This window comes from Anser anser (assembly GCF_964211835.1).
Source record: "Anser anser genome assembly, chromosome: 14".
NCBI classification, from domain to species: domain Eukaryota; kingdom Metazoa; phylum Chordata; class Aves; order Anseriformes; family Anatidae; genus Anser; species Anser anser.
The window spans coordinates 3,100,938-3,128,881 of record NC_139735.1 but is presented as its reverse complement, the minus strand read 5'-3'; the positions used below and the strand labels follow the sequence as shown (position 1 = coordinate 3,128,881).

The following is a 27,944-nucleotide window of genomic DNA, read 5'->3' as shown; positions in this document are numbered from 1 at the left end:
AGCTCCACTCCCCCTCTCCCGGCTGTGCACAGGCGTACACGGGGCCGCTGCTGCAACCTTAAAAAAAAATCGGCTTATACTTAAAAAAAAAAAAAAAAAAAAAAAAAGCCTTTTGGCGCCATATTAATGACGTACTTAAAATTTGCCATTTCTCCTGCGTCAAAAAGACGGTTCTGGCCCGGCGCGGAGAGGAGCCGCGCCCCCCCCCCGCCGCGCACCCGCACGCCCCACGCGCGGCGCCGCGGACACGCGTGGCCGAGCTCCGCGGGGTGCGGGGCGGGGTGCGGAGCGGCTGGGCCCCGCTGCAAACCCCCGCGTGAGCCGGCACGGCACGGCACGGCACGGCACGGCCGGCCCAAAGTTGGCCGAGTTGCCGCGGAGCGGTGTGGTTCCCCCCCCCCGGTGCGGTGCCCCCCCCGGTGCGGTGCCCCCCCGAGTGCTGCCCCCACGGCCGGTGCCCGCTCAGGGCTGCCCACCGGTGAGGGATTTTCCCCGGATTAACCCAGCGGCTGCCCAGGCAGGCACGGTTCCTTAAATAAAAGCAGTACGAATGGGATGCAGTGGTCCGTACGATGCGCGTCTTCCCAAAGTCCACGAGGCCCCGACGGTCAAGTTGCAGAAGTTGGCTCGCTCTGTTTCAAACCGCTGCTGTGGGAGATGAAAATTCAGTTTAAAGACGGTCCCTCAGTCACAACCCGCTACCATCCCTTGGGTCCCGTAAGCTGGGCACCTCTAAGAGTTCCCCAACTTACCGACCACTCCCAGCCAGGGCCACCAGCACAACCAGGGCGCTGGGATGCTCCCCCGCGGGCGTCCCCCTTCCAGACATTTGCCACACTTTAATGAATTAGGCTGCAACTTGCTATCTCGTCATGTGCTGGACATTTTCTGAAAAATTAAAGTCCTTTGGCTCCTCCAAGGATGAAGACAAGAGGAGAAGAGCATTGCTTTGGTTGTAGTTGGGCTTGCTGGCCTTTTTAATTGTTATTTTTATGTGCCCCTGGAAATAGTCTTGAAATTTGCCGTGAGGCAGCCTTCTAGGGTCTTGTAGATAAGCCCGCCCAAATTCATCACCTTCCTGGTCTTTCAAGCAGAGCAGCTCACAACACATGGCAAAACAACGTCAGTTCCCGCACGGCGCAGGAAGGAGGAGATTTGGGGGAGCAAGGGAGATTGCCCGGATTCCCATAGCTAAGAACAGCACTCCCTTTATGTCTGCTTTGGAAATAAGATGTCATCTTCTCTGGGGAGCCTCTTCGCTGGGAAGCCTCAGGGAAGAATGGGAAACATCAGCCACTGGTAAAAAAAAGCCTCTCCTGGTAGCACGAGAGCGGGGGCCTCATGGCACGGCTTCCCGCCAGCCCCAGGCACCTTGAGGGGCACCGGCCCCGCTGCGCTGGAGGTCAACATGTTACGTGGCCTGAACTCTGGAAACATCCAAACTGAGGCATTCTGTACTAATTTACAGAGCTCTTTTTTTTTTTTGCCATGTAATTCTATTACAGTTCTTAATTATATGATCACAATCTGCTTTCCACGCAACACCCGCGTGCGTAGGACCTGCTCTGTAGGTAAGTCAAAAAGGAAATGTTTCCCCCAGCTCCCCCATCTTATCTGCGGAACCAAAAGCTTTGGGACAGAACGGTCCCAAAGACCAGGATTCTCCCCTTTTTCTCTGTAAAGCTAACAAGGTCCTTACGCAAACTTCTGGGAGCTGATGATTGCACTGCCCGTACTGCGGGTGCACAGCCTGAAAGCGTTGGCTCCAGTTATGGACATCCAGCTCGGTACCGCTGGGCACGGCGGGTGCTGTGCATGTGGGTACGAAGTGCTGCATCACGGCAAATGCTCTGAGAAAGCTGACATTATGCTTCTCAGATGGAGTACCCTAAATTAGTCAAAACTGGCCTTAATCTATCCGTGTGTCATCCTGACCCATCTTCATAATGGGTGTTGGGGAGGATTAATGAAGGTGCTGGAGCGCTGATGCAGCCTAGTGGAAAGTACCATAGAAAAATGGTGCTATGTAGTTGGGCTTGCTGGACATTTTAATTACTATTTTTATGTAACCCTGAAAATAGTCTTAAAATTTGCCATAAGGCAGCCTTCTATGGTCTTGTAGATAAGCCTGCCCAAATTCATCATAGAAAAAAACATGGGAAAATTAATAATTCTGCCTTCAGGGGAACCTGCCAGCTTCTCTGCTTAGGTCCTGTACAGCACCGCAGACCTACAGCCCCCCAGGCCATTTCTTGGGGATTTCTGGACAAAGCCACCACCGGAGGTCACAGCACGTCCAATTCCCGACACGCAGCTCGGGTCCCTGGCACAGACCGGTTGTGCACAGCCCCAGTGCGCTTCTGCCACCCCAAAGACGAGCACCTCGTTCTGGTTTGAGAGCCGCACACCGAAACGTCGGAACTGCGTTTTCTGTTGCTGTGAAATCCAGCAGTGGTGAGATATGTGAGCAATGTGCTGAGCTAAGGCCTAGGATCAGCTGGGGAACAATGGGAGCGCGCCAGTGCTGCTGAGCCCCTCGCTGACCATCTCGTGCGCTGCACGACCCGGTGGTAAGGGAGAAATCCAGCACCTGAGCCTGTAATTAAGATCTTGCTCTGCTTCGGCAAAAGGCCTTCGATTAAGTTGCACTGGCAAGGAGAATTCTGACATTTCTGGGTGTTGAGTACTTGATCACACGCTTCACAGATTTTTGGCTACCATCTATGCACATTTATACAAAATGTGTACACCAACACATATATGTACCACTCAGATAAAATATACACAGAGATAACACCTGATGGATGGTTCCACAGAAAGGTCACGTATATCAGACATTCGATGCTCGGTTTACATAGCATGACATGTATGTAACAGTTATGAAGAGCTCTGACAGGGTGTTGTCAGCTGGCTTTTGCTAAGAGAAGAAATAAATCTAATAATGAAAACAAAAAAAAAAAGCATTTTGGAAGAAATAATACTGCACAAATCCTCTAAAAGGACAGGATTGTCTACACAACAAAGGCTCAGCTGATTGATGCTAAAATAAGCAGTTATGCAACAAGTAAGAAATATGATCTCCAGAGAAGGAGCCGGCAACATTTCCCTTTCATCTGCATTCACCAGTGCTTGTTTTTGCATACCTAGGAGAAGAATATAGGCAACTTTTTGACAATAAGTGCCTAAGCTGAATTAACTGATGTTCAAATGAAGGAGTTAGTATGGAGCTAAATCCCCTCACTATAAGAGTCCCCCAAAGTGCCATGACACTATTGCTTCCATTGCCCGTGCTCCAGGGCTGCGATTGCGCTTTGGAGGGAGCGCTCTGCTGGCATGACTGGGTGTAAATACGTCGGTTTTAGGGGTGAATCGGCTCACCGTATAGCCGTGATTACAAAACTTAAAACAGCTTCAGAAGCAGCAGCATACAAAATAGTTAATCTCAGAATGCCTGCATTTAGTACAACTTGTCAGCAAGACTTGAGACCCCAAAAAAAATCTCAGTGCGACAGACCTCGTGGAGAGGAAGAGCCGGGTGCCTCGGTGTCCCCACGTCTGGCTGCTGCAGTACCCGCTAGTACCCGGCACAGGGCTGAGACAGGAGGGAGCGTGACTGATACAAGGAAAATTCGATGCTATTTCAAAGACCTTTAGAAACCAACTATTTACTAATGCTACCTAGTGAGAAAATGCGGGGAAAGCTCAGCTCCTCGTCGGCTCGGTGCTTGTTCCTGCTGTGATGTCCTCGTGTCCCTGCGGCTGGTCACTGGAGGACTGACACGGGGCAGAGAGATGCTCTGGTTACAAGCGCTGGTGGAGACCCTCACAACCTGAAAAGGGTGCAGGAGACACACGGCTGCTAATTTACTGCCCACATACCCTCTTCCGAGGCCTCTGGTAGCCAGAAGAACACGAGATAACCCCCCGGCTACTTTCATTTCTGCCGAGGACCAGATCAGCACAGAGCCATACCGGGAGGGGAGCACAAATATGATGGAAAGCTTGGCGCATCCGTATCCCAGACAGGGTTGTCCAGCACCCCAGCTGTAATGGGGGTACTTGCTTGTTATTAAAATGCGTGTTAACTTGGAGAATATTAAGCAGATGCAGTAGAAGGAAAAAGAACAAGCTCTGCTCTAAATTATAATAATAATCACTCCCATCTTCGAGAATGAACTACTACAGAAAGATCAAGGGCGAGATGGCTGCTATGGTCATTATATAAACTAATCCTTTTTCTTTGTCAGTCATTCTGCATAATTCTTTCCCTCTCTGAAGCTAAGGAGAAATACTATACTTACAGGAGAAGAAAATTTGATTTGGCAGATCAGTGGATAGAGAGATTTTGTTTGCAGTCTCAATTACCTCCAGTAGCTAGAAATTTGGTATCAAAATAAACTGTAAACAAAAAAAAATAGATACAACATTACAAACATCCATCCCTTGATGGATAGCTCAAAAATTCTCTGTTCCAGCAACAGCTGCTTTAATATCTTCCAGGGAAATGGCAGTCTCTCTCTTTCTGAAGGGATTACCTTTAAGGAGTGCCTCCTTAAGTGGTTTTGTGTAAAGATGCTCATGTTCTTGTGCACTGAATTTCTTCTGCCAAATTTCCAGATTCTTTTTTGGTTGGTTTCTCTGTTTCCTGTAGGTTCTGTAAGCCTTCTCGTCCCCAGGCTGAACTTGCCCATCTCTCAGCCTGTATATATGGCCCCACTGCCACTCCTTTGCTCCCTTTTTAGGGACGCTTCAGACTTGCCAGGCTAAGCAGGGCACCGGACAAGCGTGGCTCCTCGGGCCGCCGGGGGTCTCAGCATGAAGACATGACCACAACGCCATCGTTCACCCCGGCTGGGTGACGGGTGACGAGAACAGACGCGTGTCCCCATGACAGGGTACCCCAAAGTCAGGACATGCCACCACAACCCCTCCTGCTGCCCTTCCCCACCCCACGGCCGGGGCCGGTGAACAACCCACTGTTAGCGGGCTCCTTCCTACCTGTGGGTCCCACCGCATTACGGAGCACGCAATTACCGTCCCAATTAAAAAAAAAAAAGAAAAGATTATAGATATGAGTCACAATTCAATGCGCCATTTGAGTGAATGGTACATATGCTAAACAATACATGCATCAAGACTGCATTAATCCGCATTTTATGTGGATTCCCTCTAGACATTCAGTTTATAACCAAGTTGGCTATTTCACTATATTTCTCTGGAGTTTGAGGGTGTGAAAAAGACATTTCCATTTCATTGACTAAGTTCCCAAGGGGAGAGTTTATGAAAGTGCAAGTGCATAATTTACTGCCTGACAGGATAAAGATGGTATCTGATTTTTAAAAAAATAGTGTACCCTGAAAAACAAAATTGCTAGAACAGACATTTGTTTTCCGTAAGTACCATATTTTAGAAGCATTTAATTTAGCTTAGAAGCGCTGTTAAAAATATATGCATTGTAAATTGCAGCTGCATAACACGATATTTATCAGATAATGTCACTGAATAGTCTCCTGTTGCAATATAAATGCCAAGGCATTTATAGAAAAATAAATGTTGAAGTAGAGAGCTTTCCTTTCAAAGTGGAAAACCATTATCTCATCCAAAGTTCATAAATAAAATGATGAGGGCTTGCTTACGGGGTTGGTTTTAACCATGCAGGGGCCGAGGCGGGTGCTCCACTGCCCGAGCACTGCTCCCTACAGCCTGGTGGCAGCGACCACAGGGGGGATGCATGGTACGTGTGGCAGCCCTCGGCAGGACCTCAGGCTGGCCAGAAGGGCAATCAGCTACTGATGTACTTGAGGATCAGAAACATAAGGATGGAACATGAGACATTTCTTGGAATTTACCACTTCATGAAATATTTATTGCAAGAAAACTCCTCGGGTCTGGCTACAGCCAGGGCCTGATGCAATATGCTAGGACACCAGCTTTCAGAACCCGTGCCTGCATGTTGGCTCTCAAAGCCACATTTAGTCGCATAAATGCAGGATCTGATTTTCAATGGATGGAGCACCTGGCAGTCCCTATTGATTTCTTCAGGGTTTTGGATCAAGTTGTGCATGCGCAGCACTATTTATTAGCATAAGGTACAAAGGGCTGTTGGAGAGGGATGGTAAATAAGGTTTGGGATCCAAGAGCTCCACCTTGGGCTCCTCTGAAATCTGAGGACATTGATCTAGTCTGTTCGCCTCCTGTTAGGCTGGGACTAAAATTAGGCTTGTGCTGCCGTTCATGCAGATCGACGAAGCGCTGTACTGAGCAAGCTGCACGCCACGTGGCAGCTGGGCCCTAGCTCATTGCTTTTTGCACCACAGGTCCATTTGCTGGCATTGGTGCGACTGGAAAATGCTGCTCAAATGCAGCGGGACCCATCGTGCAAACTGCCTGCAGCTGCTGCTGGACCTCGGCCGCTGGAAGCGCGATGCTCAGAGCATCCCAGGGGAGGAGTGGATGAGGAGCACGGATGGCACCAAACGACTCTGAAGTCATCCTGATAACTTAATTTCAATTATTCTGGGTTTGACATATCCAGATAATCCACATTTCATGGGATTTGTAATTTTCAAATCATTTTTAGCCTGCACAGTTAGGAGCAAAGTCTGCCTGGAAATTAAAGGAAGCTGCAGCCACAACATTTATTTGGCTGTGCCTACAAAGCCAGAATGCCCACCCTGCAGCCCACGGATGTGCAGCCATCAGTGCCAGGGTGGGCAGATGAGGGTGTTTGAATTTTGGCCACAAGTCAGACACTTCTCTTGTTAAAGCAGAAGTCAGGGTGGGTTTACCACCCTTACCACCCCGAAATGCCGCTAAGAGTGGCCACTGCATCTGCCTTAACTGCAAGCCTGTGCACTGTTCTTCCAAGGGAAGGAATGAGATTCCTCCTTCCTGCTCCTGGCTTCATGAATTTACCCTTCTGTGGTTCTGCTCCGCTTTTAGCTACTTTCTGCACAGCTCGCATGGCGTATTGTCTGCTTGCTTCTTTCCCTTCTCTATTTTTTCCCTCTGCTCCTCACTGCATTTTCCTTTGGACAATCTAACCCACCGCTCCTCTGCAGCAACCATATTCATACCAAATTGCAGTTTATCTGCCTTTCCACTCTCTGCTCACCTCTCTCCATTGAAAAGCACTCTTCAGGCTGCCCCTGTCACATCGCATCCTGGGCAACACATTGGGAACCCAGCCTGGATGTGCCAAGCTGAGCCGAATTACTCATTCTTCTCCTCAAACTCCTCTCTGTCCACTCTGGCTGTCAGAGCAGCGCTGCACTCCAGGCACTACTCAACTGATATTTTGCCAAAAGCACTTTATATGATGAATGTCAGCCACATCGGGAATACGTTATGCTGTAGGTGCAGCGACTAAAATAAATTTTACATGTAAGAAACGGCTGGCTGGATGAATGGAGGGACAGCCAGGTCGATGGCTGGTCAGCCATTGAGGGGCACAGTAACACACCAGCAAGGCACCTTTCTGGGCCACGTTCAGAAGAAAATACCTCGGCACTGCTAGCTCCTTACGGAGAGGATCTCACCCTGAGCACCTGCAAGCGTGGAGGACCTCAAAGTTGCACACCGCATTCATAAAATATCACAGCAACGAGAGAGCGAAGAATCATCAAGTCCGCTCTCTTTTTACATAGGATTACAGCCCCTTTGCCGAGGACATACCAGCCATTTGTTTGAATTTACCTTTGCTCTTTGAAGATAGGCCACCAGCTAGTGCTGCCATGCTGCTGAGCAGTGCCACATCCCTCTGAGCCCCTTCCTGGTGAGCTCCACGGATGACAGCCGGCCACTGAAGCAACAATTCCTGCGTGCCGGCACTTCAGCACACTGTATATGCAACGCGTAGCCCGTCTACAGCGCTTATAATCTTCAAAGCAATTGTACCTGGCAGGGGAAGTTTAACGTTAATGACTTTCTTATTACGGATGGAAAAACCTTTCGGAGCTAACGAGCAGCAACAAGGCCGCTTCGCTCCTGCCCGAGGAGGTGACTCCGCGGTCACGAGCAGCGCCTGGAGCAGGGCCGGAGCGACGGCTGCTTCACCCTGAAGTCAGCCTGGCAGCCTGCCTTGGGGCCTGGGGTCAGGAAGGGCTTTAAGGATCTCGGCTTAGGACCACCGAAGGGCAGGGGGAAGACGGAGCTGGTGCTGCCCATCCCACGGCCACCTGCCGGCTGCAGCGGCCTGCCCTGCAGTGAAGGCCGGGACGGTGTTCCCAGGAGGAGCCTTGCTCTCCGTGACCACCAGACAGGGACAGCTGCTGAGGTGTGAGGGGGGGGGGGGGGGGCAATTTAATTTTAATCCTGACAGCCAGGAGCAAACAAGACCCAGCGAGTTCCGCGTTTAATTTCCACGCAGGTCCCACGGGGTGCGCAGAAGAGGGCGAGCAGAGGGAGGCTGTGGGCCTGGAGGTGGCACGGTGCCTCGGGGTGGTGGCATCTGCCCTGGGGAACAGCCCCGAGCCCAGCGCCTCCAGCCTTGCTGCCCCGGCAGAAATAAACAAATGGAGGCACCACAAAGGAGAGAGCATCTGACTGGGACCAGGTACTTATGCAAATAGCGCGTTAACACCCAGCCAGACAGAGCTGATAAGCCTCCCAGGCCAGCTGGAGGCTTCTCCAGCCTGCTGAGGGGGGAGGAGGAGGAGGACAGCTTTAGGATGACAATAGAAAACCTAAAAGCAAGAGCGAGGCAGCGCTGGGAAGGCTGCACGGGGCTGCCTTGCTTTGCTAGGCACAGCGCTGCGCTGCTGCTTGGCCATCGCCGGCCTGCTCCGCTTCCAGAAGCATCCCCGTGCCCACACGCGCAGCAAGGTGGAAATCCTCTTTTTTTGCCAGGGTGCAGCATGAGGAGAGCAGGGGGCATCCCCCAAGGCGTGCGTTGCCCCCACGGTGCTCCCCCTCTCCTTGCTGGCCAGCCCTCTCCAGTAGCACAACCGCAGCAAATTGTCCTCCTGCGGGGCTGCTGGGGATCCCCCAGGAAGCCGCATCCCTGCCCCGGCTGGGCTGCTGGTAATCAGATAGAAGAGGTTTAAAATAATCAAGTCTAAGCAGCTGAAATCCACATGGGAGTAGGTAACGGGGTCAGGAGACACGCTGCAGCCGGAGGACTGGGGGGCCACCAGGCAGGGCACGGTGTGTGGTCAGAGCTGGGGGCCAGCGAGCCAGGAGCCACGGTGCTTCTTCAGGACACAGCCCACAAGTGCTTCTTCAGCACCGGGTGCTTGGAAATCTGCGTGAATCTCACGCATCTTGGGGACTTTCTCTTGGAAAGACCTGAAAGGAAGGAGGTGGGGGGAGAAGACAACACAACACAGCCAGAGAGTCCCCAGAGCCAGGTGGTCTCTTTCCTCCCCATCGCATCCACCACCACCAGCCTGAGTCACGGATGGATTTTGCTGCCCCAGAGCTCCATCGGTCTCATGGCTCCAGTCCTGGGACCCAGAGCTGCAGCTAACAGGATGCAGGAAACCTCCGGCTCCTCGAGCATCACCATCATGCACAGGCTCCCTGTCCCCCGGTCCCCACCCTGTACTGGCTCTCTGCGGTAACCTTCACCCGCTCCACCCACAGGCAGAGAAGAAGGGAAAAGAACATCAAAGAAAAGGGGGGACTGCTTTTAGGGACTATTTGTTTTGCCCGCCACGCAGATTTCCAGCTCAGTTTAGCGATATAACGCTCTGATACTGAGAAGTTGCAGTTTGGCCTTCCTGTGGTATTCCCCTTGGAAAAAAAAAATCTTACTGCGATGTAAAACTGAAAATTGAAACAGCCTGGTGATTCACCAGAGAAAATACCTCTCTCTTTTCCCTATTCAGTGAGGCAGAGATTAATGTTGTGAGGTTTGAAAGAAAAACTGAAAAAGCCTTTAATTAATCCCTAAAGGCTAAACGGTGCCAGAGATGGACAGGATTTCTCCTCTGCCTCCTTTCCGGAGCAAGGACTTGATGCTGTGTTCCTACCGCAGCCTTTTCCAGGGGATTCTCCAGCACCGAGGGAGGACCCGAAGTCGTCCCTGGGGACAGGCACCGGGCAGCGAGGAGACACAGGCACCCCCCCAGCGCCTCCCCGGTACGAGGAGGCGGCGCAGACTTTTGGAAGCTTTTACCTGCTGCGAGGAAACTTTCCAAGTTCAAGGTCGGGTTTGTTTGTCTTCCATCCCGACAGACACAAAATGTTATGCAATATTCAGGAAGTCACTTTTATCAGCCTCAATTCAATTTATAAGACTAAGAGCACGGAAAAACAAATACTCCTGGATGGAAAGCACTGGCGCTAGCCAGGCCAACGCTCTGTTTGCACAGGGATTGTTAACAGGGTATCTCTTATTTCCACGAGTCAGTAGGGGCGGGATGCAAAGTGTGCTGCTTCTTACGGGGGGCTGGTTGTTACGAGAAAGTCTAACCCCTGCAGAGAGCAGAAGCTGTAGCAGAGTCTTCTGGAGGGCGACTTCTGTGGTTGCTAGCGCAGCTGCAGCAGGAACAGCTCTGCTGACACCGTCACCGGCCCTGGAGCACCCCAAGAGGTAAAGGCCCCGGTGCAGGGCACAGCACGGCAGCACCTCTGCTGGCTGGATTCACCCGGGCGCAGCCACCGGGGTGCCAGGCTGGAGCGGGGCTGCGACGGGGACAGAGGCTTCGCTCACTAAAAACGTGAGGTGCGAAATGATGAGTAAAATACAGAGCATGTGCAGCTCATGTGCACCTCTCACAGGAGTCTGAAGCCAGACCTCCCTTGCCCAGAAAATGCGCTAGAAAAAAAAAAAGAAAAACCTTGCAGAGAGAAAACGGTACTGGGTAAGAGCGAGGTCAGCCCTACGCCTGATCTGGAAGTCCTGAAGTCTTCAGGGAAGACAAACATCAGCACTTCAGGGCAGGAGCATCGACATTTGTCACGGAGCGGAGGCCCCTGCCAGAGATCGCATTAGGCACCATCCAGGAGATGCATCTGCCTTCTGACACCATTTCTCTCCCAACGAGGGCCTTACGAAGTTTCAATATTCACCGCTATTACGACTAGCTCAGACCAGTGCTTTCTGCTGATACAGGAAATAAAGGAAAATCAATCTTCGGCGCTGCAGGCTCCCTTAATTCGGCGCCACGCACACATGTAGGAGCCACAGACAAAGTTAAAACGTAGTAACAAGGAGCTATGGAGTTTGACAGCCGCTAAGGGAGAACCTGATGACTAAAAGGAAGCCTGGCGATAGCAGAGTTGCAAGTTCAGCTATGGAGAGGACCACAAAAGCCGAGCGCACGCTGTAGATCTTCCTTTTATTGACTGTTTCGAGGAGAGCTGCATTTCTTGTTGAAGTTCAGAGCTGCAGACCGCGCTCTGTCTTGATTCTGATTACAGAGCGGTGGTAATTAAACCTCTGGAGCATTAAGTTACCATTTTAACAAAATGCCTGGATTTTATCTTGATGTGAAATGGGGAGTGAGATGCAGATCTTCACAGTAAATAAAAACTGTTGGCCGTTTCACAGATAATCTGTTTCCTCAGCTTGTGTACGAGAAAATCCTGCCATACAGTTTCTTTTTCCCTTGTGCAAACACACGCGGTCCTTGAGGAAGTTCAGCAGAAGCACTGCCAGCCCCTGCACGCTGCTCAGCCTGCAAAATAACCATTATAATCGCAGTGTGGCTCTTTAATAGCACTTTTCAGCCAAGAACCAGTATTATTATCTCCATGTCAGAAAACAGAAGCACGCAAAAATTCACTCCAGTGTTACAAGCGGCCGGAGTCAGGAATAATCCAGCCCCCAGGTCCGGAGTCCATCCACCAGCTACATCCCCACCGGGCCCTGAAGTAATGGCCTCATCCACAGACGGACGCGTAAGGTGCAAACCCACTTTATTCTTAGAGCTGCGGTGACAACCACAGCTCTGCGTCACTGCAGACCTCTAGGTTAGGAATTGGGCAAATGCAGCCATTTCGGGTCATGTAGCTGCAGGCTAGCCATCTAACGGCGATTTTCACCATCTACCAGCCTGAGTCCACTCGAACCAGCGACCAATATAGGGGAATCCCTTAAAGGCAGCATTTTTATTGCAATTAGCAGCAATATATTGACAGAGCAAGGCTCAGATTCTCAGCAGCACCAGCAAAAGGCAGCACGACGGCAGTTTGCATTGGCTCCGTTTCTTGCAGGCAGTGGTGTTAAGTGCTCTGGTAGATCAGTTATTCTGATAATAAAACAGTTGCTTGTGCAGGCAATTGGGCTCAGTCACTTTCAAAGGACAGATGTTGCCACAAAGGCTTTCATCGTTGGCTTTCTGAGCAAAGCATATCCTCCCTCCCCAGAGCAGCAACAGGTTTACCACAAAATACTTCTCGCATTTGATGTCTGCAGAGGCAGGTGTTACTCACCCAGCTGCCGTATGCAAACGTGCTCCTGATGGGATAGCAGGGAGAAAAACCTGAAGCCAGTGCTGCTGGAGGTGCCCATCCTCGTGTGGCACCCGTGTGCCCAAAGCAGAGACCAGCCTTAGGGCTTTTTTGGTGCTCTGCTTCTCAGCAGACGGACTTGCTGCAGGTCTGGGCGTTGGCTTGCCGCGTTGTGAGACCAGGAGCTGCGTGTTTCGGTGGGTGCTGGGGTCCCAGGCTGCATCGCTTCACCTTCCTCAGCATCACTTCACCTCCAGCCATCTGCTGAGAGGAAGTAAGAGCTGTCACACACCTACACGGGGACTTCTGCAAAGTGTCAGAGCTCCTGGCACGCTCACGCAGCTGCCTTGGAGAGAAGTGTCAGGGGCAGACGCCTCGAGCTCCCAGACCCGCTCCCTCCCCACCAGGCATCAGCAGTCCACCCGGTTACACCAGGAGAACCGAGCTGAGGTCCCGTGTCAGCTTCCAGAGATGCTCCCGGCAGGTCTCTGTCCACCAACCTCCCCAAACCTGAGCCAAAGAAGCTCTTCTGTACCGCACCATCCTCGCCTCCCGTGGTGGGTGCTTCCCCTCCAGGTGGAGGGCAGCAGCAGCAGAGCCTCCCTCCTCGCTGTCCACCCCACCTGCAGTTTAGGAGCTCGTGGAAACACACAAACTCAAAGCCAGGCTAAGGTTTCTCTGCAGATAGAAACGCGGTTGCTGCTGGCATGGCTGGGAGCTGAAACAGAGCACGATGACGGCTCTCGGTTTGAAGAGAATCACAAAGAAGGGACTGTTTTGTAGAAATCCGTGTTTGCTCTTGATCAAATCTGGATTATTCTGTTATTCGTGTCTACTAAAGGAAATGGAACCTGAAGGAAGTATTGCTACAGCTTGCTCTGGCTGCAGGATCTCACACCTTCTTCCCATCACACCACCCTGGGATACGATGCTCCCCAGATTTAACGGGTTGGATACACAGATCCAAACCCCCCATCCGCATCAACTTTTCTACATCCAGTCTTTGAATTCTAACATGAAAAAAAATGATACAAAAAGATCTTCTCCAACCAAGCAAATAACTGCAGGCAAGCAAGTATTCTACTTAACGTTTCTAGATGTAAATATTTGGGGTGGCAGAAAGGAACAGCTGATTATCGTCTGTATTTGACAGGAAAACCATAACAATCTTCTCTGAAAAACTGGTGTAGGCATTATTCTGCATTCTGACATTAGGGAAAGCATTACGTGATTGCGTCTTTTCTCAGGAATGGGTAAACTGGCTTGGTGGTTTGGAAAAATACAAGCAAGCATATATTTTTTAATTATTACTTTTTTTTCCACAGACCACTGCCATTTTTGATTTGAGCGATGGCCAGAGCTAGAAAGGATAAACCACCACAAGACAAACTTTTCTCGTAGCATTTTTCTGCTGGGAAGTTCTGGAACTATCAAGAGAAACCTCATTTGTATGAAGCTGGTGTCAGATGATGAAGAACAAGGCTGACTGCAAAGCCAGGGTGCCACACACATTTTGTGATGCTAAGTTACTATGACTGGTAATGATACAAAAGTGAATATCCATTAGTCAAAAAATAAATTGGAAAAATACTCAAATATCTCGAGACGACTGCCACAGAGCTACAGAGTGGATCCAATTCACGCTTTCCAACCCTCTCTGCAAGCCCGCAGGCTGTGCTACTCGGCCGTGCCATTTCAGGGACCTGAAGCATGGCCTTGGGTCCCTTCTTTGGGGAGGGTCCTGCATTTACACAATTTACAAGCTTCTCCCCTTGTCTTTATTCCTGACACCTTTCCATCTCTTCTCTCACCGTGCTGAGCCTGTAACCTCCCTGCCGTGCAGCCGACCATCACCTCTGCCCTGCCAGCCCGCACCGTCTCTCTACCAGCGTCGTCCCTCAGCACAGACTTGCCTCCTCCCGAGCTTTCCCGTAAGGCTGGGAACACCTTCCAGACAAATCTCAGCAGCCGCCCCTTTCTCCTCATGCAAAACTCTCCTTTTAATGCACTCCTGCCCAGAAAACTACCAACACAGCCTCGGCTATGGCTGGGATGAACTGACATCCTTATTCCCTTATTCCCTACCTTATCCCTTATTCCCTACCTAGTATTCCTGCCTTGTTCCTTATTCCCCACCTCTGCTCTCAGGGAAGCATCACCCCAACAAACCTACACCCCCACGGGCAGGGCTTGTCTTTCTGTCCCTCTCTGCAAGCACCGAGCGCAGCCGTGGCTCAGCTCCCACCAAGGGCCGGTGCACCCAGCATACACCCGCGTACCGACACCGGCACACTCCTGCCGGACAGGCAGGGCCGAGAAATGGTGCAAAACGTGAGCACAAAGCACCGACACCACTGCTGCTGTGCGCGGAAGCGAGTGACCAGCGGCACCTCCAGAAGCTCTCGTATCACGACGTGTCCGGACGGTCAGAAACCTCCCTCCTTCCCTATACTTAGAGCAAACTCTGTTTTCAGCAGAACCCAGTGCTTTCAGCCTTCACTTCTAAAACAAACCCGTAGTATGAGAGCTGAAATGTCAGCGCTAGTTAGGAGGAGGAAGCTGGGCATAAACCAGCACCGGCGTACATCTGCTGCCGAGGAGAAAGTGGCTATTTTCTGCCGGCCTCGCCAGGAGCCGGGGCGCACAGCGAGTCTTCCCCCTCTAAGCAGATAGCTAGCTGGCAATTCGGTCAGCCCTGAATTATACGCTGGAGTGCTAACTTCCCTTGTGGTCGCAAAAAAAGAAAGGCTTTAGAAACACGATTTTAAATTATGCCCAGGGGTATATTTAAAGAATAGCCAGCCAAATTCCACACTGCCTTCGAGACTGCTGGAACGCCGCTGGGCTGCAGCGGGGCTGTGCCGCAGATAAGAGCGCGCAGCGTTCGGCCAATTAGTTTTAACCATCATTATATAATATTGATGTCATATTGAATATACATATATATCCTGGCACGGCGGCTGAAATTAAATTGATTTATTAAGCTGATACCGCGCACCAATGCCAAGCTACCAGGTAATTGATCAGCTGCCTAGAACGAACTCCAACATGTAATTTCCAGCGCAATTTGACTGATCAGCAATACCATAATTGGTTGCAAATGTCCTTCCTTGTATTTGTTTTGTTAAGTGGCTTTTTCATTAACGCAGTGGAGCCAAGTAAATAAATATGACTTTACCATTGGGCTGAAGGCAGGCAACGGTTGAGAAATGGATACAGCTTGGGACAGGACTGGGCGATGTTGTACAGCCAGCACTCGTTATTTACACTTTCTCGATTTTGCTGCATTTTGGGCCTTCTTTGCTTTAGATTTCCTTTCAGCAAAGGGGATGTGGCCAGCACTAGGCTCGACAAAATGAAGGTCTATTGCATTTATGCCCCCAAATGCCTTAAGTCAGTAGGTTTATTATTAAGCCTTCACGTCTCTGCTTAGACTATGGTCCTCAGACGTCCCTGCTAGGAGAAGAAACGATGCAAAGTCCCCAGGAATGGGCTCCTTGCTCTGGCAGGCAGCACCTAGGTGCCTGACCAAGCTGCCAAGCTCAGAACCAAACAGAGAGGGCTATCAGGAGGTGGCACCTTCCTTCTGCAATCCGTGCTGATGCCTCTGCTCCCCTGCCCGCAGCATCCCCTCCTCTGGCACAGGTCAGAGCCGCCGCGGCACGCTCGCAGCCCCCAGCTCCACATGGACTGAGCCTTGCAGTTGTAAAGACCAGGCAGTGCCAGCAGTGGTTGGAGGCTAAGTTGCAAAATACCTGAAAATATTGATTCAACATTGCAGATGTGAGCACATACAGCTATTTGAGCAGGAGAAAGGTAAAAGAACGCCGCTGTGGCAGCAGCTATCCCATGAAATAGCCATGTGCAGCACTGGATTATCGTATGTCATTCCCATTTTCCACAATGTGCACAGAACATTGTTTTCTGGGTGTGTAATTCCTTAGTGCATGCCTTTCAGTGTCCCTTCCAGCTCTCATTTTATCCCATCCTATCGATTACAGCCCATTTCTGGCTATATTCTAAACATTTGTAACCATGCGAGACTGGATGATGAATAGTGGTTATCTGGTGACTTCCAGCACTAAAACATTATTTCAGACCTTTCACTGTGAGTCACCACAACACATTATAGGAGCAAAGGCAATAAGAAAATCACGTCAGAAAGAATAAAGGCATTGAGTCAGGAGAGAAGAGCTAATCCGTTATTTTCAAGTGTTTTCGGCAGTTTAGGACTTTATACCTTTGACACCTTTTGTCCACTGGACTCTGCCAAGTGGAATCATTGTTTTTCTTCTGGTAGCTCCGTGAAAACATTTGACAATGGCTTACTCCCGTGCAGAAGAAATTAAAGGCTAAGCTACTTAAGCAATGGGTGTTCTTTAAACCATCCCATTTAAATCTCCGAGATAGCAGCGTGTTGCAAACTGGCACACTTCATTAGTGAGCCTTAAACCTATCCACAAAAGAAATCAGGATGAAGGTGGTTGGGATCTTTTCTCCCCCCCCTGCTCCTTTTCTTGTCACATGCACAACAGCGAGGTCTGAGCGAGGAGAAGGTGAAGAAGACATCACCCCGACCCACGTGGGGCCCATGCGGCATGGGGCCGAGGTTTTGTGTATGCTTTATAAAGAGCTCGGCACAGCCATTGCTCAGCAAATAACAAAAAGAAAGAGGTTTGTAATTGGGTTGTAGACAGCAGTAAGTTACTAGCATTTACCGTGCCCTGGTGCTTGTAAAACCCAGAAACAGCACCCTTCGTGTAAGGGCTTGTCCCGTAGCCTCTGCCCCAGGTGCGTGCCCGGGTGCGTCGGGTCGCAGCAAGCAGCGTGGGCAGCGTCTGGGTTGGCAAAGCCCAGCTCTGCAGCTCACAGCCGCCGGGGGTGCAGAGAGAGCGCTCCAAGGGACACGCCGGGACACCCCTGCGGTGCTCCAGGACACAGCAGGAGGTTCCTGTAACACCCGGCCCCAGAGCAGCGTTTATTGCTTCTCTCACTGGAGCTGCTTTTCCAAAACCCGAGTCCCAGCTCCACCGACGCGCAGCTCCCCAGCTCCTCGGGCAGCGCCCGTGGTGAGCTGAGCAGCAAAACCAACGATCCCTTTCCATGCAAAGAAACAAATGCGAGCTGACTGATAGGAAGGGATTTGTTAAGTGGGCTTTGAATGTTTTCAGCCCCAGCTTTCACAGAGAAGCAGGTTAGTTCTCACAGCCACGGCGGGCTGAGGAAGGCTCGCCAGCCTCCAGTGATCCGTCAGGGCGCCGGCTGCTGCTTGGCAGGAGCCTCTGCTGGAGCACCGTGGAGCATCCATCCCTCCCTCGCAGCGCAGCAGCAGCGCCAGTGACTAAGCAGATTCTATAAATCAAGCTGCAGCAGAGTTCAGAAGCCTAATAATAATCTGAAGATGTAAAAATAATAATAATGCGGTGGTTTTAGTGTTAAGGAGGTCACAGATAAGTGTAATAGGCCTTCTGATGTTGAGACTTGCAGCCTGGTTGCAAGCAATTTTAACGCTCCATTTGATGTCTCGTCTTAGAGCGCTAGAAACTGGAATTAAACAACGCAATTAAAACACAGCAAAGATGTAATCTGAGCTTATTTCTATTTCTATCCTTGCAGCTTCACCTTTCCCTCCAAACCCTTGGTCTCCTGCACATCAGGAGCACTCACAGCAGCCCCCTGGACTCTGGGACGGGTTTGCTCGCCCACAGCGGGGTGGCACCAGGGCACCCAGCACGCCTGAATCGCTGCCATCACTTCTGCAGCCGTCACCAAACGAGTGCTGTGTACTCCACTTACTGTAACTGTCTCATTACTACTTTGTTTATGTTGGTACAACTTAATCCAACTAAATACCATCACGAACCGCAGCACATGAAGGCCCTGGCTATAAAGAGCTGCACTAAACGCAATCCTTCTCAAAGCGTCCTGCCTTCATACCTACCAATTTTCTACGATTACATCTGCGCAGCACATCTACACCGAAGGCTTTACGGCCCTTTGATGTACATACGCCGAAGCAAAATGCTGTGCAGCAGGCATGGCTTTGGACCGCGGCCGTCCCAGAGCAGAACAGTTTGTTACGTGCATGCTCAGTGCCGAGCAGGACGAGATGCTGTGGCTGGAAGCAGCAGGCATTCCTAGGGCAGGATTAACGAGAACATGACATAAGGCCCTCTCCATATTGCCATGGCTTCGGCTGCATAAGGGGAACCCATTTCCCCAGAGCTTGAGGCCCAGCCTCAGCGAGGGGTGCTGGGGATGAGGCAAACCGGGAAATAATTCAGCTTTATGCCACTTCAGTGCAATGGTTAACTTATTATACTGCACGGTTTGTGGATGGGGAAACTGAGGCACAGAGCTAGGGCTCTGCGGGTGCAGCTGGGGTACCCCACAGCCTTACAAGGCCAAGGGAAAGGCTTCTGCTCTGCCTGGGCCTGATAGCCACAGCACTGTGCTGGGTTGTGGGGAATCCTGCAGAAATCGCTGCTTTTGTGTGCCCTATTTCTGCACCTGTGAAAGGGGGATAACAATACGCTCTGTCGTGAGGTGCTGAGCCACTGTAAGTTATTACGGGAGCTGTGTAAGCTGCTATAAATACCTGAAGAACGAGGACATTCGGCGTTACACTAATAGAATATAAAGTCTATGAAGCCTTCGCATTTTAGAGATGAAGGCTTGAGATAACGACAGGAAGCTGCAAGAAGCCCTCGCAGGCCTTTTGCAGGTGCTGTGCTCTCCTCAGGCCTGAAGCACGCTCATGGGGATGGCAGCACCCATCCCACAGACACAGACCCCGGGAGCCTTGGGGCTGCTGCTGGCTGAACCTCGCTTTCACGGGGAAGTTACAGCTTGAGGAGGGAGCAGCACGGCTCTGGGGCTCACTTTTAAGTTAAAATCCTGCCAGTTTGGAGAGTCTTTGGGCAGCGTAAGGCCCCTGCTGCGGTCCTCAGGCCCCAGCCTGAGCCCCGGCCACCTCCCAGGGTGCAGGAGTTCACTTTCCTTTCCAGAGCCCCGTAAGGAGCCCACCGACATCTCTCCACACGTGAAGAAGGCCTCTGGAGGATGCTCAGGACTCCCGCAGGATCAAAGGGATGTAAGGGCTAATCCCCTTTCTCCTCAGGGCAATCCCCATCCCTGTGGAGGTTAATTTAGCAAAGAGACAGCAAAGGAACTTCATGTACTGTCTTTTCCCATGCTGTGCCGGTGGCTGTGATGAGAGGGAAGGAATAAAGAAGCAGGGAAGCTGTCAATAATCCCCTTCCACTGCTATTACTGCCGGACAGATGATATATTATGTTGACAGCAAAAGAGATGCACCTCAGGCAAAAAAAAAAAATAAATACCACAAAGAGTATTTTGCCACCCCGACCTTGTCAAGCAATCCTTGTTCCTGGTGAGATGTTTCAGCTCTGATTCGGCTGTTTTCAGCAAACAGACCCACATCTTTTAAAGCTGAGGGGCTGCAGCAGCTCCCCCAGAGCTGCCATCGAGTGCATTCGAGCCACATGGGGGGAGATTAAGAGGAACTGTAAATCTCTGCCACTAATTGCAGTCTGCCTGATTGACCAGCGTGGTCTTCTGCATGTCAGTCAGCGGAGCTGGAGGACAGAATATCCCGAACTGGGCTCCCAACACAAGGGAGGACAAAATGCACCGGGGAAAGAATTGGTATGCTCCTGCCTCCACCGGTGGCATTCCAGCTGAGCTTCATTGACCTCAGATAAATTATTCCAGATTTATCAGTTCAGGTAACCAAAGAAGTTAGGCTGTATTCTGCAAAAGCGGACAAGTGAACTCTTGGCTGGGCTGCTTGCTTTGCCTGACACCCACCAGCACCATGGTCTGGGTGGGAGCAATCTGAACACACTGGGACCATCACTGGTGTCACTTCAGTGACACCTTCTGAATACATTCCCACCTGTTCATGCATGGACACAGCCAGTTGGAAGCACTGTTCTGGTGGAGATGCTGTCCAGCTCCCATTTATCATTTCAAAGTTTTCAATAGTCAAGTTTTCAAACACCAGTTGCTATTTTCAGCAGAAGGCAATGAAAACTCAAGCCCCTTGGCAAAGCTGCCTTTAGACTGGCAAAGAAGTGCCTTGAAGGGTGGAAAAAGCCTGTGCAATAAGGCACCTAAAAACAGGGAAACCTCCAAATTATAATTGCCAACACTCAACTGTCAATGACAAAGAATCAATTTAATTATCATCCTTAGTTTATTTTTTAATATATATGTATATATATATATATATCCAGAGAAACAGGATAAATCTGCATCTAACACATCAGGACATGATGAAACCCCCTTCTCCAGCAATAGACTTTGTAAGACCATGCTCACAACAAAACTGTGAGCCTCACGTACATGTTACAAAACAGGGCATTTACCTTTGAGTGTCCCACTTAGGTAAGTCATGAAAGTATTTCACTGGCATTCTGTAGTTGAGTTAGTTACAGGCAAGACAAATACTAGCATGAACTATGTAGTTTGTACTTACTCCAAAATGTAGTTTGTTAGCTAGAAACAGATTTTTTTTTAAGAGGTGCTTGGACATTACAGGAGTCCTAGCAGCATTTTCCTAAGTGTCTCAGCTCTCCAGCTAGTGACTCCAGCCCTCAGGTTCCCCAGCTGTACCCGTTTGCACCTGACAGTTTATCTAGAACCACAGCGGTTTCCACTCTGGCACATACTCCAAGTCTCTTTTTTTTGGCCACATCCTCAGCCTTTCTGGGAACACGCTGCCTTTTTCCACTCACTGTTTGTCCCAGATCATGACAACAGAAGAGGAACATTTAGGCAATGCAGACCCACATGTGCACACATGACTTTTGTTGTGTTTGTGCCACTCCTGTGGACAATCTTCAAGCCCAAGCCTGACTTGTGCATATTAAACACAGTGTGCCTTGCAGATGACATCTATCAACTATAGACACAAATAACAAAGGGTGATTTCCAGAGTGTTTTCACATACAGAGCAGGATCTCTCATTTTTCCTCAAAATAAGTAGTCTTAGTTTCATAAGACAGTTTCTTCCACCATCTTTTGCCATCCAGAACCACTGCACAGTGATTTAACCACGCTGTGTCTTCCTGAGGCTTCATCTGCTGGAACTACTGGAAAAATATGCTAAAGATTTTTCTGTCATTCCTTGGGGCTTAATTCTTATTAATTTGAGTGTACTGCTATAAAAAGGATAATTTCACTGTAATATTGATTAATTAATGGTCAATTAGTGCTCATTAAGGTGAAGTGGCAAACTCAGAACTGATAAAAAGTGCTGCGAGATTTGCTAGAAGAGGTCACTGACACTCATAAATCAGCAACAGCCAAGGAGAGACCAGAGTCCTGCACAGGCAAGTACATCCAGAGCCACCTGCTAGGCTCCGATTAAGATTTAGACAGGTCCCTAAGTATTGGGGAGGCCGCACACCCTTCACTAATGCCAATCTCAATCACGGGCCTTTGGTTAGGAAAGCAGCAGCTTTTAGAGATGCTGATGGCAGAGGTGTTTGGTTGCATCAGGACTCACCCAACCCCAGCACAGAGCCGGTTTCAGCCTTTCCCCCACCCCAGGGAAGAACTCGGAGCAGGGAGGATGCGAGGGGCAGCCACAGACAAATGCAGTAAGCAAAGTGTTAGGATCTAAAAGCCCCTGGCCTTCGGGAAGCCCAGGCCCAAGGCAGCACTTCCCAGGTCCCTGCTGCACCCTCGCTCATGGTACCTTGTTCCTTGGCACTGCTGTCATGGTTTTCATGAAGCAGACATGGAAACCTGGTGGTTTGGGGTTTATCTAACCTTCTGGGTAACAATTCACAGACACCTAGCATTTTCCAAAGACTCACCTTGAATCACCACCAAACTACTACAGCACCCCTTCCCTCCTGGCCAGCTGCAGGACACTGCCCCCAAATTGCTTTGGTGCCCACACAGACATTTTTCAGGCACCTTCAGTACGGCTCCAGCCATGCACAGTCCTACCCCACCTCCTGAAATACATTTTCAAGCTTCCAGCATGTGCTTGTTCCCTTTTATTTCATCAAAGACTTGAATTTCTTTCCAACAACGTAATTTGTCAACACATTCGGTTTATAAGAAGAAAAAAAACGTTGATCAAAGAAGAGCAGGTAACTCTTACTTACCGTGTAATAAGAAACCAAATTGCTGCTCTAGCTTCGTATTAGCAGTTCCACATTTAGTGTTTTTTTTCAGCTGCAATGCACTCTCCAGCTTCGGACGGACAATTTAACAGCCAGAGGGAGGGTTCCCCTCAGACAAAGCACAGTGGCAATGTCACGACGCACAAAACTGACTCGCAGGTAGTGATTAACCCCAGATAAAATACAGACTTGTACCTGATGCAGGAAGACCAGGGAGCAATGCATGGCCATACAGGAGCTTACAGTGTGTTCCTCTGCCTGTTAAGGGAGCAAAGGAGGAAGAAAGGATGGAAAACACAAACTAAAGCAGCAAATAGCAGGGACTGTTGAAATTTAGATTCAAATTTCAGCTTGGATGAAGCGATGAATCTAAATAACACAGGGTTTGTCACAAGTTGAAACCTGAACCTAATTGCTTCCACCTCCCTTTGGGCATTGCTCCCAGGGCACAGCTCTGGGCAGCTGCAGCAGCCCCAGACCCTGAACCAGGAGCTCCCACACACCCCAAAGCCCCCATAAGGTCCTCAGGGAGCTCCTCAGTGCCCACAGCCCCACGCTTTGTGTTCGCTGCTCTCTGCAGCAGGGGACAGAGAAAGACAGGGCACACACAGGCATCTGGCCAGGCCCAGGTCCCCCCGGCCCATCACAGCAGATCTGAATGTGAAGTGACCAACGCTGCCTCCTCTACAAAGGTATCAGGCCTTAAAAGACTGCTCTACAGACATCTCATTCTCTTGTAATACTGCTACCCCTGGGTTTCATCTGGGATTTCTGGGCCAGTTGGTCAGATGGCATCTCTCACATTACACTCGCCCTATGTTTTAACCATTCATATCACTTAAATAAGTGCTTTTTTACTAGAGACTTCACAACCACCTCAGGTACAGGCCTCCCACATCAGCTGGAGCCCGCAGCTCCTCCAAGCCCCCCACCTCCCACCGCCCTGCTGCACCCATACAAGGTGCACATCGCTCCCTCCACTGCCAGGAGACCTCCCCCATCCACCCCCAGAAGCACCTACCATGTTTCTCAGCAGGACAGCAGCCCCCAGGCACCTCCATCTCCCCCAGCACAAGCCCCCCTTCCTGGGGCTGAGCTTAAATGGGCTCCTGGGCACTGCTGGGGGTGTGGGCGATGCCCCAGGTGAGGCTGCTCAGGACCACCGATGCCAGGAGTGCCCTCACCTGATGCCCGAGTCCCTTACGGTGCTGAGCCTCCTGGTCCTCAGCAGCGACGTACCTATGACAGCACGCATACCGTGCTTCAGGCTGTAATAAACCCAGCCCGGCCAGGATTAGCAGTGCGCTGTAGGAGTCTGCTTCCCATTTTCTATACGAGCTGTAAATAATGCCCAACAGTCAAGGTACCCGTGAAGGAAGCAGAGCCACACCAGTGTCATGAGACGAGGCCACCTCGTTGCTTACGGCTACATCAAAGGCAGAGTCGCTTCCTTCAAAGGCAGACGGAAGACTTTTTTTTCTGCAGAAATCCACACCCTGACTCCTAAGCACATGTGAAAGGGAGGCTTTTTCAACTTGTGACTTAAGTGACTTGAAACAAATCAGATGTTGAACCATATGGGTTTAGGGCTTTTTAAGACTGTAAACTTTTTTCATTACAGATAAAGCTAATGGTCCAGCTGATGACTCAACTGCGTGCTCACGAGCTGCAGATGGGCAGAGCCAGGCAGACGCATACGAATTGCTGATTAAATTGCAAAAGGCGATTGTGTGATATTTCTACTCTGCCCGTCGCTGCTCCCCCATACTATCGCATCGACCCTATTTTAAAAACAGATGATCATTCATTCTCCACAGTCCCACTTGTTTGCCATTCAGAGCTGCGATTTCCAGGGGTTTCCATTGGGTAGGTTTGTAACAGAGCAGGCAAGAACCCCAAATTTCAAATTACGTACATACCTACGTACGTACACACATAGGGTTGTGTGCCTGTACCTAACCTGGCAGCATCCAATGGAGCAGTGGTAACTTAAGCAAGAAACTTGAGGAATTAAATGCAAAGGAAGGCTTGAAGGGGGAAATGTTGCTTATCACAAACCAAACTGTGGTGCGCCAGCAGAATAAAACTGTTTGCACCAAGAAACTGCTCAAAGAGGCAGAGGGAGATGGAACCGTACAGCTTTCATTCTATCTAGAATTAAGGCAAAGAGTCTTTTTTCACTGTAAAATAATGTTCATATTTTGACGAGAAACTACCTCTCTAATAACTGCAGAGAAATTTTATGGTATCAAATCATCATAAACCAGAATAAAAAGTGATTGCTGTAATTAAGTATGACCAGAAGCTTGCTGTTAAGGAAAATAATGTCCATGATGAGTGTTCCAACACTGCTGACGTGCATATGTGATGAGGCTGGAGTTAGACTTTGCAGGTTTCTTGCAAACGTAAAGGTGTGCAATCCAGCAGTCCAGTGCCCTGGTTCTCCTAAGTACAACTGCACGTACATCACACCCAAACGCAAAGGTACTACATTATATATATTTTGTTCAAAATATCATACATTTGGCCTGTTTAAGTAGAAAATGAGGCAAATAAAAAGTGACCTTTAAATTTCAGTCTTCTGCTGCATTTTGCGTTGATTCTTTTCACTGCTTTTCCAACATAGCAGAAATCTGCACGTTAATCCCCATTAGCTCTGCAAGCTTTACTGAGTTAGAGTGAATGTTTAAATTGTGTGTTACACTGAAACTACCACTCCAGTATGTTCAACAAAGAAATCAGACATAAGAAAGCTGTACTGTAAATATTTGAAGAAGTACAAGGTGCAAGTATAGTTAATAGCATACTTTAGTAATATATCATCCTATGGTTACATTATTTTGGCAACAGAATAATGTTTTATAACTGAGACAAATAAACCTGACCCTTTTTTAAAAGGGCCATATATTACAAACTGAATAGGTTTAAAATTCAGTGCGGAAATTGCCAAAATTTGGATAACTGCTTGCAGCATATTACTGAGAGGAGATATCAGCGTGGATCCGTATGCAGGGCTTTGACTTGAATGCAGTGTCCCCATCAATTAACACCACATTGTGAGCCTTGTGAAGAAATTAAGTCATTTTAACGTCCTGACCTAAGCTGAGCCAGGCGAGAACCACTGGGCCTGGCTCTGTTGACGTATGTTTTACCTGCAGCAAAGCCAGCTACCTTACGGCCTCTGCAGCCATCTCACCAGATGATAAACTGAGTTCCTGGGTATTCATTTGGAACAGGATCTGTCTTACTTTATGCTTTATCTGTCCGGGCATTAGTTGGCCAACAGGCCGGAGGGGCCGAGACACCGATCTTCGGAGGGGAAGAATTGTCCTCCGGACGTGTCCACAGCAGACCTGCCATCGCTGCATGAGATGACCTCCATCTGGGGATTTGCTGAGACCACCTGAAGGTAAAAGGTCCCTGGGATGTCCTTCCTCCAAGCAAACAACTCCTGTGGGCCAGCCAGATGCTGTCCTCCGCAGCAGAGGGCACGGCATCTCGGCGGCGCTGCCTCTCCTGAGTACGTCGGGATGAAAATTACTGATCAGCTGTGAAATATTATTACATGTGTAACGTCTTCATTTCTTTCCCCGAGCTCCTTTCTTCCAGACAGATGAGTTGTTGCAGAGGAAGGTGGCGATCTCTGAGGGTGGCCAGCTTTTTCAGCTGGTGAGGAGCAGCAGGAACCTCTGGGGCTGTACATGTCCCTTTGATCCCAGATATCCTTGTGGGGGATCCAAGGCTGAGCTGGAAGGGAAAAGCAAAACTGTAGCACCACTAGAAAACCTTGTCCCTTTCCATGCACTCACTGGTAGCAAGGACACGAGGACCTTGTCACCTAAGAGGTGATCCGGGCCCCCCACATTAGTTCTTGAGAGGTACGAAGAAGCTTGCCCTGAGCCCTTCACCAGTTCTGGTGTTTGCCTTGTGTTTTATACATTACATTGGATCGTTAAGCTTGAAAGGATGCTTTAAATTGGGTAATGTTAGATTTTAATTTTCCTCTAGATTATCTTTTAAAGGAATTATAAAAGAAAGGAAAATGCTACAAAGGGAGCAAAAGCAAAATATCACCAGTGTCAAAAGCCTGACAGAAGTCAATATATTTGACATCTAATGTTTTCCTTCTATCCACATGGTCTGTTAGTCTTTAAAATGAAATTAGAGTACTTTGACATGATTTGTTCTTGGCAAATCTGTATTGGCTGTTGCTCATCTTCTTATTTTCCAGGTTTGTGATTATTTGTTCCAGCATTTTTCTGGATTTTGAGGGTAAGCTGACTGTTGTACTGTTCTCCTGCTCCTTTTCCTCTCAGCTCTCCCACCCTTTACAGATAAGCAATACATCAGTCTCCTGGTATCAGCCCAGTCCTCCATGAATTCAGAGACACCATCAATACTTCTGAGATTACTAAGGTCAGTTCTTCCAGTACTCTAGGATTAAATCAGCCCCAGCCAATTTAAAAAGCTCCAACTTATCCAAGTTCTCTTTAACCTGTTTTTCCCCTAATCTAGGCTGAAATGTTTTTGTTTGTGTTAGTATTGTGGTAGCTGCTTGTTCACCGTTTACTTTTTGTTGAAGACTGAAGAAAAAAGACTTGAACTCTTTTTGTTTTCAGTGATGAGGAGCTTTTCCTCTCTACGAGGTAACTGACAAATCTTTAATTTGCTCTTCCTCCTGTTATTAATGGGTTTAAGAATTATTTCTTGTTATCCCTGATGCCTTCTGTAGCTACATTTGATTTTCTGCCTTTTCCATTTATACTTTCCCCTTGGATGGATGAGCAGCCCATTCACTCTCCTTGTTTCTTCATTACTAATAACCCTTTTTCCTGTAGGTTTTAGGCCCTTGTCCAGGTCACTGTGGGTCACCTAGTCCATTGTGCCCTTGAATATGTTTTTTCTTCTGATGTCGGCAGGTCTGAACCAAAAGATACGTGGATTTTTTGTGCAGTATCAGTGTCATTTGTACGAGACAACTCAGGGGACAGCCCATGACCCCATGTGAGTCAGAACTCTCATGACAACACGCCCAAAGAGCTGGGTGGTTTTATGGCTGCGCTGTGTGGCTCATGAAGCTGCAGAGAGAGGCAGAGGTGTCCCACAGCGTTCTGCATTGCTCTGCAGCTGTGGCTGCCAGGATAGCCCGCGGTACAAGATAAGGGTTTCAGACTGTGCTCTCTCTCTAGCTGGCTACGACTTCTCAAGCGTTCACGTTGCCAGCGTTCGGTCTGAGTTTGCAGTTCTCTGGCTGTTCATCATTTTTTCCAAGGGTCATGAAGAAGATATCATTGAGCTGGCAGTGCTGATCCTAGGACACACCAGGGATTTCACTATACCAGGAACTCAGCTATAAGTCTGCTTTACACATCTGGAGCACTGGAAATA

The 27,944-nt window shown here is 49.4% G+C and overlaps 1 long non-coding RNA gene across 3 annotated transcripts; it reads right to left on the bottom strand.

Moving 5' to 3' along the window:
• Positions 1 to 658: 658 nt before the first annotated feature.
• LOC310881504 lies at positions 659 to 27,054 on the bottom strand. Of its 3 annotated transcripts, none has more exons than XR_014572432.1 (4): positions 23,578 to 27,054; positions 22,539 to 22,814; positions 10,118 to 12,660; positions 659 to 7,896 (listed from the first exon to the last, which is right to left on the bottom strand). It is a non-coding gene; the product is annotated as an uncharacterized lncRNA (long non-coding RNA). The 3 variants fall into 3 exon arrangements; XR_014572433.1 differs by lacking the exons at positions 659 to 7,896; positions 10,118 to 12,660 and adding exons at positions 16,866 to 17,940; positions 18,338 to 18,533; XR_014572434.1 differs by lacking the exons at positions 659 to 7,896; positions 10,118 to 12,660 and adding exons at positions 16,866 to 17,940; positions 18,338 to 18,533 and having other exon boundaries at positions 22,752 to 22,814.
• Positions 27,055 to 27,944: the final 890 nt, after the last annotated feature.